The 20,420-nt window shown below is 36.1% G+C and overlaps 1 protein-coding gene across 28 annotated transcripts in view; it reads right to left on the bottom strand.

The window, feature by feature from the left end:
* LOC114318696 (uncharacterized) overlaps positions 1–20,420 on the bottom strand; it is a 108,787-nt gene that overhangs the window by 19,412 nt on the left and 68,955 nt on the right. For 15 of the 28 annotated variants that reach the window (XM_082910019.1, XM_082910022.1, XM_082910025.1 and 12 more), the window contains exon 1: positions 30–434. The exons of 4 other annotated variants lie outside the window; for them this stretch is intronic. The gene's annotated coding sequence lies outside the window, so the exon portion shown is untranslated. Of the gene's footprint in view, positions 1–29; positions 777–20,420 lie in introns of those variants that run through there. 9 more of the 28 variants (XR_014357238.1, XR_014357239.1, XM_082910046.1 and 6 more) reach the window with 7 other exon arrangements.

The raw sequence follows: 20,420 nt of genomic DNA, 5'->3' as shown, positions 1-20,420 counted from the left end.
ACATGAAAAGCACTTGTCAAGGTCAATACCTTCTCTTTCACCTTTAGCCCTATTTATTAACGGCATTTTCGCAATGTCAATTGCCATTGCCCGCACTCGTGGAACTATTATAAAAAAAAAAACCATACCAAGGAGATCCAAATCCAAATAAACCCTCAAAGCAAAAATGACTCCCATATAATACTCCCTATGCTACAAAAATTTGAACAACTATCATGGATCTAATTTAGGTGAAAGAAACGAAGAGCTTTTTACACACACAGACCATTTGGATTTGGATTGGGGTTGAGACCCAAGATTTGAGCCGAAAGGCTTGTTTGGACTATGACCATATACCTCAGCACACACGAGTATGTTTAAGCTACTCATCCAAACAAGTCCTAATCAGCGTCTTTGATTGCAAACTGGGAACCAAACGAACCTTTTCTTTGGGTACCAAACGAACTAGCCTCACGAAGTTGGGCCAATTGAAAAATAAATGGTTCGTTTGGTTTGTATTTCTAAAAAAATTTTGAGAAATTTTTTCTACAAATAAGTTTTTAAAAGTAATCAAACTAAACAATGTTTTTCAAAAAAATTTCTCAAAACTTGTAAACCAAACAAGTTTTCCAAACAAATCTCTCTCACACACACATCAAATCAATCACTTTTTTCAAAACTCTCTCTCAAAATAATTTTCCAAAACATCTTTTGAAAAAAACCAAACCAAACAACTTTTCGTACTTTTTATTTCTAAAACACATCTCTCAAACACAAACCAAACATACCCAAAATCCTTCTTGTTATTTTCGGGACGAATTACATTATCAGTCTATCAGGGGCGGAGGTTCTCAACGGTCAGGAAGTCACGTGCCACTTGAATTTTTTGATTTTTTTTTTTTAAACATAAAAAAAATATTTTAAATAAAAAAATTTATAAAAATATTATTTAAAGTAAAATATCAATGACATTTTTAAAATTGTGAGAACAATAATAGTTATTTTGATTGAAAGTAAAGAGATTATAATAAGTTATATTATTATTTATAAACATTTCAATATAATGGTGATGTCTATAATTATTGACATGCAAATATAATTAACCTTAATAAAGATATATAAAATTTATTAGATTGTTACGTACATTTGACCTGTAGAGTTTGTCCTCCATATATTTTTTTTCCATTCATAACTAAAATGACCACTATATAAATTATAATTAAGTAACGCATCTTCAATTATAAAAAAAAATTAAAAATTACAATAAGTTATAACTAATATCAAAATGAGTCATAATTAACTATTACTTAATATATAGTAATAGCCAAAATAACAACCACAAGAAATTATAATTAAATTATATCTAACACTATAATGTGTCATAACTAAAGACCACGAAGATCATAATTACGACATATGATAGACACTTTTTTATGGTGTGTTTTATAGAGTTTCTCTACTAAAATATATTATTTTTATCTCAACTTATCTTTTTTTTTAATTTTCCAATCTACCTATAAATAGTTACTCCCCAATATTTATATAAAATTTAATCTCAAATCCTATAATTTAAAATTCACATTTATCTAAATGGACTCTTAATATTTAAGTTTAGTAATATCTCATTATTGTTTATTATAAAAATAAAATAAAATAATTTGCTTGGTTAGAATTTTTCAAAAAATACTTTTCAGAAAATTCTACTTGTTTTTTGTTTTTTTTTTTAAATTTTTACTGATTTTTTTAAATATTTTAAGCAATTTTTTTAATTTTTAGACACATCTAATATAAATATACCTAAAAAGTAAAAAAATTGTGAAAAAACCTTTTAAAAATTCACTAAATACCAAAAATACAAAAAAAAATAAAAATTCTGTACATTATTTGTATTTTTATGTATTTATTAATTTTTAAAATATTTTTTCATAAATTTTTTACTTTTTACATCTAAGTAAAGTGTATCTAAAAAAGTAAAAAAAAATATTTAAAATTTTCAAAATATTCATTAAAAACAAAAAAACACGAAAACCAAAAACTCAAACTAAACAAATTGATGTTATCATTAATTTGTGCCCCCTCTCCATCAAATTCCTGGCTACGCCACTGGTCTCTGTAACTTAAGATTTATGTCATTTTAATTTCTAATTTTTGATTATCATATATTTAACTTTAAATTTTAAATTTTGTTTCAAATAAAGATAATCAAATATGTTTTCTTTATAAATGGTCTATTTTAAGAGGAAAATCGGCATACAATTGTATTAATTAACTTATATGTTGTTTAAAATGTAATGACATTTTTTTAATGAATAATGTTGAAATTTTTTTAGTTATAAAGTTCTGTTTGTTTTGATTTTTAGAATCTATTTTCAGAAGAAAAAAAAATAAAAATTAAATTGGTAAAAAAAAATTTAAAACACATCTTTTTTATATAATTTTATCTTTTGGGATGGTAGAAATGATTTTTTAAAATAATTTTTTTCGTTAAATTAGTTTGAATTTTGTTAAAAGTCAAACATGACGATTTTAATATTATTATTAAACCAATTTATTAAATCAAAAAATTCAAAATTAAAAACATTTCATATATTAAACCTATTCATTAGCCATTTGGTAACACTTACGTTTTCAGTTTTCTGTTTATATTTACAAAAATTTAAAAAACTCAAATAAAAACTTGTTTAGTAAATTTTTGATTTATAAATCAGTGGTCTCAGTTTATAAATTTGGCCAAAAAATATAAACTCAAAAAATGTGTTTTCCGTTTTGAGTTTTGAGTTTTTTTTTTTTTATCACCTAACACCAGCCACCACCCGCCACCATTTTCCACCACCGTCTTCCGCCACTACCACTCACCACCCACCATCACCACCCACCACCCGCCACCACCACCCACCTGCCATCTATTCGCCACCACCACCTACTCCTCGCCGCCGCCGCCGCCACCACCACCACCACCCATCTGCCATCCACCCGCCACCACCCACCACCCGCCACTACCATCCACCGCCCACCACCACCACCACCCGCCACTACCACTCACCACCCACCTGCCACCACCAACCACAACCAGCCACCTACCACCACCAGCCACCTGTCATCTACCCGCCACCCACCACCACCCACACCCGCCACCCACCTGCCACCACCACCCACTACCCACACGTCACCACCACCCACCACCCACTCGCTACCACCCGCCACCGTCACCCACCCACCCACCACCACTACCACCCGTCATCTACCCACCACCACCCGCCATCCGCTACCCACCTGTCACCACCACCTACCACCCGCCACCACCACCACCACCGCCACCCACCACCCGCCACCGTCACCCACCCACCTACCATCACCACCCGCCACCACCACCACCCTCCATGCAACAACCTTGATTTTTAATTATTTTGTATAATTTATACTAATATTATTTAATTACAGTTATAAAAAATATATAATTTATTATATATTATTATTTTGTAAAATAATATAATTTATTAGTCAAAGTATAAAATAACTAAGTTTTGACAACTTTGATTTAATTTAGATAAATTTGAATTATGGGAGATTAATAGGAGTGCAACACGTGGCGTCTTGACTTGAGGCTTACGAATATAATCTCCATAAGTAGGAGAAGTTGACTCCAGTAAGAGAAAAGAAAGAAGGAAAAAGAAAAGAGAAAGAACGAAAGGAAAAAAATGGAAGGAAAAATAGTGGAAGCTGAAAGGATTTTTGGTGATAGAAAGAAAGAGTGAGATATTAAAGTTAATGTGAATTATATTATATTTTAAGTCATCAAAATGTATTTTATTTATATTTTGACTTATTAAAATCTATTTTATACAAGTTATGTTTTATTAGTATATTTATAAAAGTTATGTTTTATAAAGGTTTCAGTTACGTGGATTATTTTATGAACCCTATTTGCTTAAAAGGAAACCCATGGATATGTTTGTTTTACTTTTAAAGAATATTTGGCTATGACCTTATATGAAAATATGTTTTGTGAGTACCCCCACGGGAGTCCCATGCCTTAAGGGACTTAAATAACCATTGGCTAGTGTTTAACCACTTTTATGGTCCAGTGTTTGTCGTGGATCCATTGACCAGTGTAGTGCTTAGCACTTAGTGATGTACCATGGTTATGGTTGCATAGTGATTTCCGTATTACATGTTATATGCCAAATGATTTCCGTATTATGTATGTTATGTATCAAGCTCTTTTAGTCAATAACGATCCATGGTGAATTTTATGCCTTATACTCTTAGTATAATATTTCTCACCCTGCCATGTATTTATAGTTTTTTTACCACTTTCAGGTGGCATGTCAGAACCAGCATGTGGTGTAGGCACAAAGCACTTTTATTGATGTATTTTTTTTATATGTAAATATCGGCCTTTTTAGTCAATATATTTTGTAATAAAAATAGAAACTCCGATAATTATTTTAGTACCCTTATTTAAATATTTCTTCCGCTCGTGTTTATTTATTGTTTAAGAATTGGCCGGAGGTAACCCAGTTACTGGCCATCACGATACCTAACCCTTGAGTACGGGGAGCGGGTCGTGACACGCCACCACCACCCGCCACCTATCTGCCACCACCACCCACCCGCCACCACCCACCACCATCCGCCATCCACCTGCCACCACCACCCACTCGCTACCACTAACCACCCGCTCGCTACCACTAACCACCCGCCACCGTCACCCACCACTACCACCCACCCACCACCCACCGTCACCACTTTCTACCACCGTCTTCCGCCGCCACCTGCCACCACTTGCCATTTCTCACTTTTTTTTATATTTTTAAATTTTTTTAAACATTTTGTCAATTACCAAACGCGTTTGTAGTTTATGTTTTTCTAAAAATAAACAAAAAATAAATAAAAACCAATTTATAAAATTTTTGTAAATATAAACTGAAAACGTAAACGTTATCAAACGGACCATGATAACCATGAAAAAAAAAATCTGTTAACAATAAATACAGCCATCTATTACATTATAACCATAAAAAAAATTTAACAAAAATAACCACCATTACATGATCATCATCTAAATATATATTAAAAATGAATTTGATAAAAAAATAAAAATAATAAAAATATAAAGATTTATTATTTTTATATAATTTTATTTTTGGTAGGCATAAATAATTTTTAAAAATTTGAAAATAATTTTTTGACATTTATTTTTATCAAATTAGTTTATACTTTATTAAATAAAAATGTTTGAGAACTCTAAAATAAGAGTTCTAAAAGAGCTCTAAAGGGTGGGTCCCATCCATTGATGTGATGTTTTGACTTTTTATTTTTTATTTTTTGCCACATCATTAAAACTCAATTAGAGTTTCAAAATTAATAAGATGTATCATTGCTCTTTATCAAATTGACAACTTTACCCTTAAAATGGAGTAACAGCATCTTCAATTGTCTTTATTTAGAACGAGATTCAAAATTTAAGGTGAAATATATCATAATTAAAAGTTCAAGAACCAAAGTGACACAAATCCTAAGCTACAGGAACCATTAATATAATTCACCCTCATTTTTATATTCACAATGAAATCTCGTTAATCCTTTTGTTATATTAAATTTTGAATTTTCTTTCCAATTTCTTATGAGTTGGATATTTAGGTTTCTAATGGATGCCTACTTATCTTTTTGTTCAATTTGTAAGTTTTTAAAGATAATATTTCATGTTATTGGTTATTATCGTAATACTCGTACTATGTATAGTTTTAAATAAATAAATAATAATTACTTTTACAATTAAAATTAAATAGTAAAAAAATAAAAATTAATTAAATTTTATAACCATTTTTATCATAATTTCGCTTTTGATTCCACCCCCCAAGCATTAATGCTATATTTTAAGTTTTAAATAACAATAACATGAATTATAATGTAATAAGTAAAAATTATGACAAATAATAAAATTGCACTTTTTTTGATTATTTTTTACTAATTAGGTTTTTTTAGTTTGCCATATTATAATAATTATTATTATTATTTTTGTGAAACTCAATCTAGCAAAATTTGTTTAAATAAAAAAAAAAATGAATAACAAAATGAAAATGACAAACAATGAATTACCAGTGACTCTCTTGTCTTTCCTGAAATCAATATTTACATATCAAATATAATTTTTAGATTTTTTCACACTCGCTAATTTTGGCAGCTCACATTGGATCATTTTCTTATTTTCTTCTCTCACCCATCTTGCGACTTTCACGACCCCCAATCATCTAACATTTTTCTTGTTAAATATCTTAAACACCTTTTTGTCAGTTATCCTTGCCTTATCACCACCATTTTGCTAAACCCCCTAAAACCCCCTAAAACGACTTATTATATTTGTATATAAAATATTGAATTTGGATAATTTACATTTTTTTATATATTTTTAAATTAATTAATGTTAGAATTATCATATTTTGATATTATATGATGTGACATCTTATAAGGGACTAACTACATCATATTTCTATTTTATAAAATCTAATCAATCAAAATTAATTTAAATAAAAAATTACATTGAATAATGAAATATAAAAGATAAAAAATAATAATAATAATAAATAAATAAAAGCGCACCAATAACTCTAATACTCGAAGCGGCCTTTAGTTAAACCTGTTGATCTTCTCACTCTCTTTCGTATGAGTTCACCATATCGACTAGCCACATTAAATCTTGTTTTAAGAGGCAGAACCAATTTAACATTTGATTGATCTTAAAGCCATTATCTGAATTTGACCATGACACTATAGATTATTTTTAATTTGTATTTAATATATTTTTAATGTTCCCAATATTAAAAACTATTCTAATACACTATATTAAATAAATAAAATAAACTAAATTTCTATATAAAACAATTTAATTGAGATACTCCATAGTCCTACATTTTGTTACCTTGTGGTTTATCGAAAATGTATTAGACCATTCTAATGGTCAAAACATAAACCTCAATATTTATAGTTTTTGATAATTTGAGCCAAAATGACTACATGACTTATAATAAGCATAATCTATACTTTAAATAAAAAAAAATATTTGTATACTATGTGAATATAGATTTGTTTTTTATTTGTTAATAAATTTATAAATCTTTGATAGTTACTAATAAATAATTTTAAAAATTAACATGATTTATTCTCAATTTTTATGGTATAACCTTATTGATAAAATATTTTTATTTCAAAATTTACACATAATCAAATAGTTCTTCTAATAAAATTACGTCATATGTTATAAAATTTAAAATTTACATATTTTTTTTTATTCAAATAGTTGAATCTGAAGTGTAGGAGTGTGGAAAAAAAATCATAACATTATTAAAATTTATTTAAAAATTTTCGAATTAGATTTGGCTTAATTATTTGAACATTAACCAATAGTGTTTTTTAAAATTATATTTTAATTAAAAAAAATTAAAAATTAGTTAGGAAATCCACAAGGCTCATCTAAATATTTCAAAATTTTGAATTAGATATGATTTAGATTATGCAATATATGGATAAATTTAAATTAACAAATTTTGAAATGCGTTAATAGCATATAGAAATAATAGACAGTTTTGAATTAAATATGAATAAAATTTCATGCTAAACTTATCTTTTAATTTTTTTATTAATTTCATATGATTTAGATGTGATTACAATTTCATTTTGGAATTTCATATAAATATTTTCAAATTTTAAATTATATGGGATGGATGAATTAATAGTTTTATGGGCAAATTACAAACACCCCCTTGAGGTTTGGTAAAAATACAGATTCCCCCGTGAGGTTTGAGAAATTACAAATTGCTCCCTGAGAGTCAAATTTTCATAACAAATTAGGAGAAATTAGGGGGGAATCTATATGAAAATAAAAACCTCAGGGGGCAATTTGTTATGGAAATATAAACCTCAGGGGGTGAGATTTAATTTCTCAAACCTCAGGGGAGAATCTGTATTTTCACCAAACCTCGATGGGGGTGTTTGTAATTTGCCCTAGTTTTATTATATGTGTATTTCTTAATCAAAATCATAAAATTGACAATTTTATATTAGTTTTGGAGCTCTCTTAATTTTTTCTTTTCCTAAGAAGCATAAATCATGGGATAATTAAATTTTTTGTGATTATTGGTTTAATGGGCTAACCAATAATGTTTTTAAAAATTATATAAAAAATTAGTTAAGAGTTTTGGCCTTTTCCCCGATCCGAAGTAGGCAAGGCCATGGGCATAGCCCAAGCTCCTTCCCTCACTCAAAAAGGGGTCGAGCTAGAGACTCAGCCTTGGCCCTTTCCTTACTTCAAAGTGGGCAAGACCATGGGCCAAGCCCTAGCACTCATTCCCAGCGAATACGTCAATAACTTAAACTCCAAGACTCCTACTCACTCTGAAGTGAGTTAAAATGAGTTAATCTCTAATGGATCAACCAATGCCATGTGAGTGCGCATGGTGCCCACGAGTAAAGGAACCGCTCAACAGAGTCTTCACTTTCCTTCAATGAGAAGTGACATTGCTAAACGGCTAAGTGCCAGGTGGCACAAAGGGAAACATGGTGAGCAAATCAAGCATTCCCTATAAAAGGTAACCTCACCCCCACCCTTTTACAAGGGATCCGAATTCATTTTACACTCTCTCTTTACACTCGTCTTCCCTACCTTTCTCTTTGGCCTGACTTTACTATCAAAGGGGTTTTTAACCAAATCCCCGGTCGAATAGCCTCACCGTTCATTACTTATGCAAGTTTTCACATCTCGGAGCATGGTGGTTCGTCCACAAGGCCCATTCACTTTCTACATTGCGAAATTGAGTCCGCACAACACATAACACTTTATTATTGTCATGGGTAACATGATCACAGATGTTTTCTACGCCCTATCCCCTACCACAGCAATAAATAAATAAAAAAATTGATAACTGCACTTATCCAAGATATGACATCCTTCCAGACAAATTGAAATTCACATAGGACAAAAGCACAACTTCTGTGATGACCCCGAAATGCAAATCATGATTACAATTAATTAATTATGAATTTTAATTGTGAAATGAGCCATGTGATTAATTTGTACATATCTGTCTGATTTGAAAATTATCTGTTGAGATTCCTGTCTAAAACTTAAAATTGATGGCCTAAATGACATCAAAAACTGAAATTGGCCACATGAATAAGCTAATTGGAATTTTTAGAGCCATTTGGTGAGTTTAATTAGTCCAATATTCTAATTATTGTAATAAACCACTCTAACTATATATATAGAGCCTTACGCTCATTCTTGAGCTCATTCTCTTCATTCCTTAGTGTAAAAATTTGAGAGAGACATTTTAGAGAGAGAGTGAACTCACTTTTAGAGAGAGAAAGTGTGTAATTGAAAAAGAACCTCAAAGATTTGCTTGAATTCATTAAGATTGTGCAAGAAATCTAGCTAATTGAAGACTCTAGGTGAGAATCTAACCCATAATTCTTGAAGATGGTATGATTTAGAGTTTAAATCATGAATTATATGAGATCATTTGCATGTATTTAGTTAAAGAATGCCAAGTAGATGAAGAAGTCTTGCATACATGAATGATTTTGTCATGATTCTTTGCTTTTGATCATGAATATGTTGTCTAAGTTGAGTTCTGAAACTAATTTATACATGCATTCAAGAATTGAGTTGTTTTGAAGTTAATCTCCATGATTTGAAAGTTAAGAAAAAGAATTTGGAAAAGATTTCTACATGCAAGCATGTTTTGTTTTTTTTTTTTTTTTGGGGGTGAATACATGCATACATAAATATGAAGAGTTTTGCTATGTTTAGTTTGGTTTTGAGCATCTAAATTGTTATTGTAAGTTATTTGGCACATGCATGTTTGAACCATCATGTTTTACCATTTAAATTCATGTTTTGAAAGGAATTTCTTACATGCAAGAGTTTTTTAGCTCAATTTTGGAAAATTCAAGAGGTTTTGAGCAAATGATTTGTGAATGATCTTGTATTTGAGTTTTCTAAAATGTTTTTATGATTATCAAAGTGTTTCCATGAGTTTGGAATGGCCATGCAAGCTTTTGAGATGTTAAAATGCATTTTTGGAACTCAAATTTGATGTTTTGAAACCCAGAAAATTCACAGATGGCTCGAGCGACCAAGTGGTGGATCGAACCAACATTGCGAGCTTTCAGTACTTTGCAGTCTGCAAAAGTTGGCTCTATCGACCAAAAGTTGGCTCTAGCGAACGATGGCTCTAGCAACTAAAAGTTGTCTCGAGCGAACGATGGCTCTAGCAACGAAAAGATGGCTCTAGCCATAAGCTCATTTTCAGCATGTTTTCAAAAAATGTTTGAAGTTCATATCTTCATTCCCATTTCTTTTCGGGCATTCTTAGGCATGAATTATGAGTTATTAAAGATTAATAAGCTAAGAAACAACATAAGTAATTGCATTGGAAAATATATAAGACGAATTTGAGTATGTGATTCATGTGTACAAGTTATGTGAAATGGATTGAATTAAAAATCATTGTAAGGAAAGCTAAGCCATGAATGGCTATATGAATAAGTAATAATGAGACGTATTTTGTGCTATGTACATTTGTGTTTGTAGGTCAAGACTAGAGGACCAACCAATTGTTTTTGGAAGCCCACTGTGAGTAACGTTATTGTAAAGATATGTTCATATGATTATGTTTGAAATGTTATATGACAAATTATGATTTCTGAAATGTGATTTTGTTAACGTGAATGAATGTCCTATTTTGAATCTATTATGGCATCCAAAGAAAGTCCCAAGTCATGGAAGACGACATGTTAATGCGGGTCCATGACATATATGTGATTACGATATCTCGTTAGCTACTTAATGGAGTGGTGATATGTTAGATAATCAGTACCGATTACTCTAGTCAGAAGACATTACATTATGTTCTTTTGGATGTACCATTATTATGCTCATATATGAGATTGATTCTGTTATGATCTGTTTAATGAATATAATATGTTCAGAATTCGTTCACTAACCTCTTTACCTTAATGTTATTCACTGGGTTTTGGCTCACTCTTTATATATATATATATATATATATGTAGGTGAGCGAGTGCAAGATCAAGTCTAATGACGCCTACCCGAATCTGTGTTTTGTCAGCCAACTTATGTGCCTCCCGTGGAGGTTCCCAAAGTGCAAAGTGATCAAGTTTTGTGAACAAGATACAAGTTTATTTACTTTGTTTGTTAGACAAGTTTTTGCATACTTTGTAAATAGGGCTAAGTCCTGTTTTGGTTTATCTGTATATAAAGATGACGTAAGACTGATGTGATGATGACGTATATAATATTTGTATATAAACTTTAAATTTTCTCTGTCTCATATAAGTTTGCACAGCTCATGGACATTGTATATTTATATTTTGCTTCCGCTAGCCCCTAATATTTTCAATCTGATTAAGAGGTCTTCAATAATCTTAAGATTACTGGCCGGTCATGATGCTAAACCTATGGGGGCGGGTTTGAGTCGTGACAACTTCAAATCAAAGTAGAAGTTAACGTAAAGTAGATTGTAGTGATTGCAAAAGAATATGATTCTGCTGCCAAAAAAAAAAAAAATCCCTATTTATCATTAATCCTTCAAGCCAAGATAAGAAAGAATAATGATAGCTGCTTTTGTTCACCGAAGAAAGGAATAATTTAAAATAGTTCTGGTGCAATTCTAAAATTTATTGCTGGTTAAATGACAAGATTATTCACAAATCTAGGAATAATTCTGAATGAGGCTTGTAAGAACATTTAAAAAGTTAATTTAGGACAGCTTAATGCACAAACAGAGCTGTACGCTCCCCTGTTTCTAAGAACAAAATGACTTTAACCTGTTATCCATGATTAAAAAATCAATCAAGGATGTGAATGTTGGACAATCTTCACTGTATTCGAAGAATGGATTAAAGAGAGAAGAGACACTGTTTGATTATAAAAAACAAAACAGTATATAAAAATAAATAAATAAAAATAGGTTCTTATTTTGTTACAGAAATAAAATCAGAATCTGGAAAGGAAAAATAATAAAACAGAAAAGTAATCAAAGCACTAACCTTATTATTTTTCTTGAACAAAATTTGATTAAGTCCAGTGTTTAACACTGTGTCCTTAAGACAGATTCGTCATCTCTACGGTGCTTTCAGATTATGGACGTCTATCTCCCAGGATAAAATGATCAACAACGAATAGTAGCAGCACTACAAACTATTCACACAACGAACACACTTTGTGTTTACACTCTTTCTTACATGAAAATAATGCAGCAAAATGTAGAGAGTAATAGTAGAGACAAGAACAAAATTTCTGAATCCAAAATCCAAATGAAGGACTGTCTATTTATAGATTGAATAGTGGTTGTTCGGTTTGAATCCAATAGGTAACAGATCTGTTTGAACAGCTATCATACATGTTCGGCACTATTTGAACAGATAAGGAACTGTTTGGGTTTCAATTTTGAACAGATACTGAATCTGTTTGGTTTAATTTCAAACAGATTGAATCTATGCGGACAGATATGGAACCTGTACAAAATTTGGAGCCAAATTTGAATTTTTCTCCAACTGAAATTTGAAAACAAAACTGGACAGGTTTTATTTTTCCAAAAAATAAAAATAAATTCAAATGTTTTTGGCCCAAAAAGATAAGTATTGGGTCAGAAAAGCCGAATCCAACCTCACACCATGCACCCGCGCCCAAGCCCAAGCCCAAGCCCAAGCCTAGGCCTAGGCCTAGCCTAATCTGCCCGGACGAACCGCGGCGGCGGCGTGCGTGTGTGTGTTTATTTTGGGTCCAATGCGTTTAGCTCACTTTGCCCATAATCTCTCCCTTCCACAAAACTTAGGTACCCCTCGGGACCCTCTCCAAGTTGCAAACCCAAGCCTTATAAACCCACAAAAGTTTGCTCACCAAACCAATGTGGGATAAGCCTTAACTCAAAACTTTAAGGAAATTTTACCAAATACACCATTCTCATGGAGCCCATTTTGGCATCAATTTCTCATTCACCCGATAATGGTTTTGAGCTACCAAATATACTACGTGAATCACAACGCGGCATAGAACGCGTTGCCACTTAGATCCGCCAACTTTGGTGTATGGGTCCCACCTAAAAATTAGACCAAAGTTACTAATTTTCAAACCATTTCTAACAATCCCCCACATGAATGGAATTTGATGACAACGGAAATGCAACAATATGCAGAATTTTTCGAAAGAGTATAAATCGAAAATATCTTGCATTAGGATAGGTAGCTTTCGGCCTTTAACCTTCTCTAGTGCTAACCTATTGGACTTACTAGCTAACCAATGGACTCGATATATAGCGATCCCGGTTTTTCCTTTTTGTAGTTGTTGTATTCCGGACTTTGGTTCCGTGGAAATAGTGGTTGTTTATCTTGTTATCATCCTTTAATTTCGTATGTTTGAGTTTTGGGATGTTTTGGGCAGGTGTGTTACAGGTTGGTTGAGCCTAAGTCTCAAATCTAGTTGCCCAGGTTTTTGGTGCTAGGGTCGAGGGGGTTATTCTGCGCTCGAGCGGAGTTTGGTTTTTGGTTGTCCGCTCGAGCGGGTCTTCTTGCGCTCGAGCGGGGTTTACACACTCCCAGTATTTCATGCCTCTGCAAAACTTCTGCAGGTGTGTTTTTCGCGCTCGAGCGGTCGCACTCGAGCGGGTATGTTGGCGCTCGAGCGGATAGTGCTTTGTCTGTGAAAGTTCTGGGAGGGGAAAATCTACGCTCGAGCGGACTGGTTTTCGCGCTCAAGCGGATGTACTTTATTCTTGTGTCTTGGCACTCGAGCGGCCCTTCTTGCGCTCGAGCGTGTCCAGATTTTTGTGCTTGACGCTCGAGCGTTCTATTCTCCGCTCGAGCGGGAATGTTGTATATTAGTTGGCAACTGGGCATTTTAAAATCACTTTTTACCTTCACTCTCTCTCTCTCTTACTTTTCCAAAACCGATTTTGAGAGCCTCTCTCTCTAGAAACTCCCTTCTCTCTAGGGTTTGATCTAGTTAGAGTGCTTCCCTTTCCTTTGGCCTTTGTAAAAGTTGTATTGATCGTCGAGGGCTTCGTTTTGATCCGTGGATCTTGGTGTTTGGAGCATTTTGGTTTTCTTCAACTCCTCTATTTGAGCTCTAACTTCGAGGTAGGGATATCCTACTCCATTTTATGAGCTTTGTCTTTGAATTTTAGTATTTCAATATGTTGGGAGTTGTTGGGTAATTTTGAGAAAGTTTGTGGTCATTGTGTAATTTCCAAAAGAGGGGTTTTCAAATTTATAAACCCAAATGTATGTAATACATTGAGAAAAGGGATAAATGTTGGATTATTGATGAAAATGGAACCTTAGGGTTGTTGTGAGAATTATGAGAAACACCCCAATTTGTTGGTAAATTAATTTGTATAATTAATTTCGGAATATGAGAAATTGAATTGAGAACATTGGAATTGGGAAGGTATGGGATGAAAGGGTGTAGTTGGATTAATTTATCGCTCACCTAGACATAATGTTGATATTTTATCCATTGGTGCATTTATTTCCTGTTTAGAAATAACTGCTTTAGGCTATCGGTGGAGAATAGTTGTGATTGTTGTAGACAATGCATGATGATTAGGCAAACTAAAACTAATCAATGGAATGCGTCATCGAATATGACGGTTGAAAGAATACATTAATTTTATGTATTGATTGATAATGTATATGATAATTGTTTATATGCATTGTGTTGTGAGGGAGGAGATAGGGGATGTACTCCACGGTTTAGGGGAAGATAGAGGATGGACCGCTAAACCGGTTTATGTTTGGGAGAAGATAGGGGATGAACTCCGATGATATAGCTCATATGCTTATCCGTAGAAGTGTTGATATAGCTCATATGCTTATCTTTCGAAATGTTGATATAGCTAGTATGCTTATCTATTGTGAAATGGAAAATGTTTAATATGAGTTACTATCTCATGTAAGTTGTTTGGCCAGGTTCTGAGCCATAGTTATGAATTGAGAATTGGATAAGAAATGGAAAGTGAAATATAATATGGACATGATTGTCATGAAACTGTAACACAATATAAGTTGGAATATAAGTGTCGACCATCTATTGAATGCTACTATTCTAGTCATTGTTTATTGTTGGTTTAGTGTATTTCTGCTGGGCTGTGGCTCACCCTATATGGGACATCATTTTTAGGTACAGGTAGCATGCCACCTCCAAGGACATAGCTTGGGAGGCTTGGGACTATTGGACTGTTTTGTGTTTTTTTTTTTTTTTTTTTTTTTTTGTATTACATGTATATCAAGCCAAGGGCTTTCTTTGTATAGAGCTAGCACTCTCTTTTTGTAACCAAGTGTTGACTTGGAAAGTTGTAAGCCTTTAGGGCATTTACTTTTGATGTCAACATGTAATACACTTTTGTAAAGATTACTTTGATGGAATACATTTATGCTTTATTCTCTTATGTCTAAGCATGCTATTGTTGTATGAAATATGGGTTTATTTTGAGGGCGTTACAACTTGGTATCAGAGCGTACCGGGTTCGAATACTTTGGGTACGTGGGAAGTGATTAGTATCACAATGGGCTTGTCTCGCTTGGTAGAGACTTAAGTGTAGTGTTATATGCTATGTGTTTAATTGATAACATGCTTATGTGACTATGTGGGTATGGAACGTAGTTTCTAGGATGCAGATTGGATCCTTGGGTTTCTGGGAGTCTTGTTGGAAAAGCACTTGATTAATGCTGTTTCTAACCGGAACTCTAGTAATGCCTCGGGACTGTCATTATCCGGAAATGAAATTCATAATTGCTTACGTGATTATGTGCTTACGTGGAGTGAATTACAGTTGTCCATGTGTTAGGACGTGAGTGGATTAACTTCGGCACATTGTGAATCTGCTAATATTCTTCGTTACCTTTATTAGGATGTCAGGACGAGGAAGAGGTGGTAGACGTGGCAGGCGTGGTAGGCAGGAGATGCCTTTACCGGATGATATTCCGGCACAGCAAGGGGGAGTTGGTTAGGCCAATGTGGCCGAGCCAGCAAGTCAGCAGGCTATGAGTGCCTTGGCCCGAGAAATAGCAAGAGCTTTGGGTATTCTCAGAGCTGGGAATCAGGATCAGGCTCACATTGCTGTGGCAGGGCCTTCTTTCTTGAAGAGGGTATTCCTCTGGTCTAATCCGGATGAGTTTGTTGGGAATCCGAATGAGCCACTTAAGGCTGACGAGTGGTTGGAACAGATGGAGAAGACGTTCGAGATGCTTGGCATCGAGGACGGGGCTTTAAAGGTGACCTTGGCATCCTTCCAACTGAAGGGAGATGTGGGTCAGTGGTGGAAGTACGAAAAGGGCCGTATTGGTGGTGCATGGGAGGCTTTTGTAGATGCTTTCCAGGAGAAGTTCTTATCTTCAGCTGCCAGGAAGAAGTTGAGGGAACAGTTTTGCCAGCTTAAACAGCAGGGTTTGTTAGTGGCCGAGTTTGAGGCCACATTTACCAGTCTGTCCAGGTTTGCACCCGAGCTTGTGGCGTCCGAGGAACGCCGTTGCTTTGAGTTTGAGCGGATGTTGAGACGTGGACTCAAGTTGAGGGTTGGAGGGTCTTTTATTCAAGAGTATAGACGTCTGGTGGATGCTACAGCTCATATAGAGATTATGATGCAAGAGGAGGATGAGGAGAAGCATAGAGGCTCCAAGAGTAGCCAAGATGGCCAGGGTGATGGCAGGAGACAGAGAGGTTTTAACCCTCAGCAGTCTCAGGGTGGTTTGGCTAGATCGACCTTTCCAGTGCCGAGCGCAGGCTCCGGGAGAGGTAATCAGGGAAGCTTGACTTGTTTTACGTGTGGCCAGGTGGGTCACAAGTCTTCAGTTTGCCCACAGAAGGGAGGAGGTCAGCGGGCTGCTTCTTCTTCGGCTCGACATCAGGGCCAGAGTCAGGGCAGAGGCTAGCCCTTGTCTTGTTATCAGTGTGGTCAGCCTGGGCACCTGAAGAGGTTTTGCCCACAGTTGAGTGCCACATTAGGAGCATCTGGTTCTAGGCAGACGCAGGGTTTTCAGCCAGCTCAGTCTGTACAGGCCTCGAGGGCCAATCCGGGAGCTTCGTCGTCCCAGTCAGTGCAGCAGTCTTTTGTTCCAAGAGGTGAGCAGGTGGATCAGGGGCCTACAGGACGCGTGTATGCTGTTACCGCGCAGGACCTAGTACCGGTTCCATCAGTTGTGAGAGGTACCTTTCTATTTTGCAACTCGGTTGCTAGTGTGTTGATTGATACGGCTGCATCTCATTCTTTTGTATCTGCTGCATTTGCATCTGTTTTGGAGTTGGAGTTGGCACAATTAGCATCTCCTATATATGTTGTATTACCTGTTGGGGGTGAATTGATTTTGAAACACGGATGTAGAGGGTGTGATATAGAGGTCGCCGACCATAGGCTTCCTTTTCCTTTTGTTGTTATGCCCATGAAGGGTTTTGATGTTATTTTGGGTATGGATTGGCTATCGTTATACCAGGCAGTTATTGATTGCTACCGCCAGAGGGTCATAGTATGTACCTTGAGCGGGGAGTGTTTCCATTTCTTGAGGGATCGGGTTGGTAGTATGTTACCACCGGTGTATGATCCGCGCGGGCGGAGTGAGCTTAGTGGTCTTCTTGCTAGCCTTTTGAGTAGTGAGTGTGATGAAACCCAGATTGTGTTGTCGAGAGTGGTTTGTGAGTATTCGGATGTTTTTCCCGAGGATCTCGTTAGTTTGCCACCTCATCGAGAGATCGAGTTCTCTATTGATTTAGTGCCCGGCACAGCGCCGATTTCTATGGCACCTTATCGTTTTGCCCCAGCCGAGTTGAGTGAGTTGAAGATTCAGCTCCAGGAATTGTTAGATAAGGGTTTTGTCTACCCTAGTGTTTCGCCGTGGGAAGCACCATCCCTCTTTGCTAAGAAGAAAGATGGTGCCTTGAGATTGTGTATTGATTATCGGAAGTTGAATCAGGCTACGGTAAAAAATAAGTACCCTATGCCCCGTATAGATGATTTGTTTGACTAGTTGAAGGGTTCCCGTTGTTTCTCTAAGATAGACTTGAGATCGGGTTACCATTAGTTGAGGGTCAAGGAGGAGGATATTCCGAAGACGGTATTTCGTACGCAGTATGGCCATTATGAGTTTCGGGTGATTCCATTTGGGCTTACCAATGCACCGGCAGTCTTTATGGACTTGATGAACCGGATCTTCCGAGAATTCTTAGATCGCTTTGTGGTCGTTTTCGTGGACGACATTCTTATCTATTTGCCTTCTGAGGAGGAGCATGAGGAACACTTGAGAGTGGTGCTCGAGTTGCTTAGAGCCCATAGGCTGTATGCCAAGTTTGGAAAATGTGAGTTCTGGCTAGGAGAAGTCAAGTTCTTAGGCCATGTGGTATCCGGGGAAGGGGTGTCTGTTGATACATCCAAGGTTGAGGCAGTGCAAGACTGGGCACAGCCTAAGAGCATTTTTGAGATCCACAGTTTTCTGGGATTAGTTGGGTATTACCGCCGGTTTGTGAAGGATTTCTCCAAGTTAGCTTCACCGTTGACTAGGCTGACGCGGAAAGGGGTCAAGTTTGTATGGAGTGAGACTTGTGAAAATTCGTTCCAAGAGCTGAAAATTAGGTTGACCACCGCTCCGATTTTGATTATTCCGGAGAGAGGTTTGGGTTATGCCGTTTATTATGATGCTCTACGAGAGGGTTTGGGTTTTGTGTTGATGCAAGAGGGGAAAGTGGTAGCTTATGGCTCACGTCAGTTAAAAATACACGAGAAGAATTACCCTACGCATGATCTTGAGTTAGCAGCCGTGATTTTTTCCTTGAAGATTTGGAGGCATTACCTTTATGGTGAGGTTCGAGGTGTTCTCAGACCATAAGAGTTTGAAGTATCTGTTTACACAGAGAGACTTGAATTTGAGGCAGAGAAGGTGGATGGAGTTTATTGAGGACTATGATTTTGAGTTGCACTATCACCTGGGGAAGGCCAATGTTGTGGCCGATGCCCTTAGTAGAAAATCCATTAATGATGTAGCTTGTATAGCTATCCGGGAATGGGAGATGTTGGGTGCACTTGGCGAGTTTGATTTGCTTCTGGGCGAATCCGTTGAGGCTGCAGCCTTGTTTTCTATTGTTGCCCAGCCTACACTCATGACTCGAGTGTTAGAGGCACAGAGAGGTGACCTTGAGGTAGAATGCCTCCAAGAGAAGATCTCCAGTGGGAAGGTTGAGAAAGGTTTGACGGTGTATCCCGATCTGAGTGTGAGATACAGAGACCGTTTGTTTGTGCCGGAGTCTTGCTGAGAGGAAGTACTCTGAGAGTTTCACCATTCACGCCTTGCGGTGCATCCGGAAGGCACTAAGATGTATCGTGATTTGGGTCGCCAGTTTTGGTGACGGGGTATGAAGAGAGATGTGGCTGTTTTCGTATCGAAGTGCCTTACTTGTCAGCAAGTGAAGGCCGAGCATCAGAGGCCAGCGGGTTTGTTTCAACCCTTGCCTATTGCCGAGTGAAAGTGGGAGCATGTCACTATGGACTTCGTTGTAGGTCTTCCGAGGACTCAGCGGGATAGTGATGCTATTTGGGTGGTTGTAGACCGGTTGACTAAGTCGGTACACTTTATCCTTATGCGCGTGAGAGATTTGGTAGATTATCTTGCCGATTTGTATATTCGGGACATAGTGAGGTTGCACGGGGTCCCAGTGACGATCATCTCAAATAGAGATCCTCGTTTTACTGCTAGGTTGTGGCAGAGTTTGCAGAGTGCCTTAGGCACTAAGTTGTCCTTTAGTACAGCTTATCATCCTCAGACTGACGGGCAGTCCGAGCGTACTATTTAGATCCTTGAGGATATGCTTCGAGGTTGTGTCCTTGACTTTAATGGGATGTGGGAGAGGCACTTGCCCTTGGTGGAGTTTGCCTACAACAACAGTTTTCAGTCGAGTATCGGTATGGCACCGTTTGAGGCCTTGTACGGCTGACCGTGTAGGTCTCCAGTTTGTTGGGCCGAGGTGGGTGATGCACCTTTGTTGGGTCCGGAGTTGGTTAGGGAGACGACGGAGAAAGTTGAGCTTATCTGTAGGAGGCTTGTTACAGCCCAGAGTCGCCAAAAGAGTTATGCCGACCGTAGGAGGAGGCCTTTGGCGTTTGGGGTAGGTGATCATGTTTTCTTGAAAATATCACCTAGGCGAGGTTTGATGAGGTTTGGGAAGAGTGAGAAGTTATCCCCTCGGTTTATCGGTCCCTTTGAGATCCTTGAGAGGATTAGGGAGGTTGCTTATCGTTTAGCTTTGCCACCGCAGTTGTCCGGAGTGCATGACGTGTTTCATGTGAGTATGCTTCGGAAGTATGAGCCGGATCCGTCCCATGTGTTAGATTGGACCGACTTAGAGGTAGATGAGGATGCCTCGTATGAAGAGAGACCGA

The sequence above is a fragment of the Camellia sinensis genome, chromosome 15 (assembly GCF_055761805.1).
Source record: "Camellia sinensis isolate YWXY chromosome 15, ASM5576180v1, whole genome shotgun sequence".
Taxonomy (NCBI): Eukaryota; Viridiplantae; Streptophyta; class Magnoliopsida; order Ericales; family Theaceae; genus Camellia; species Camellia sinensis.
The sequence above is the reverse complement of the archived record's forward strand: the minus strand, read 5'-3'. Positions and strand labels throughout refer to the sequence as shown.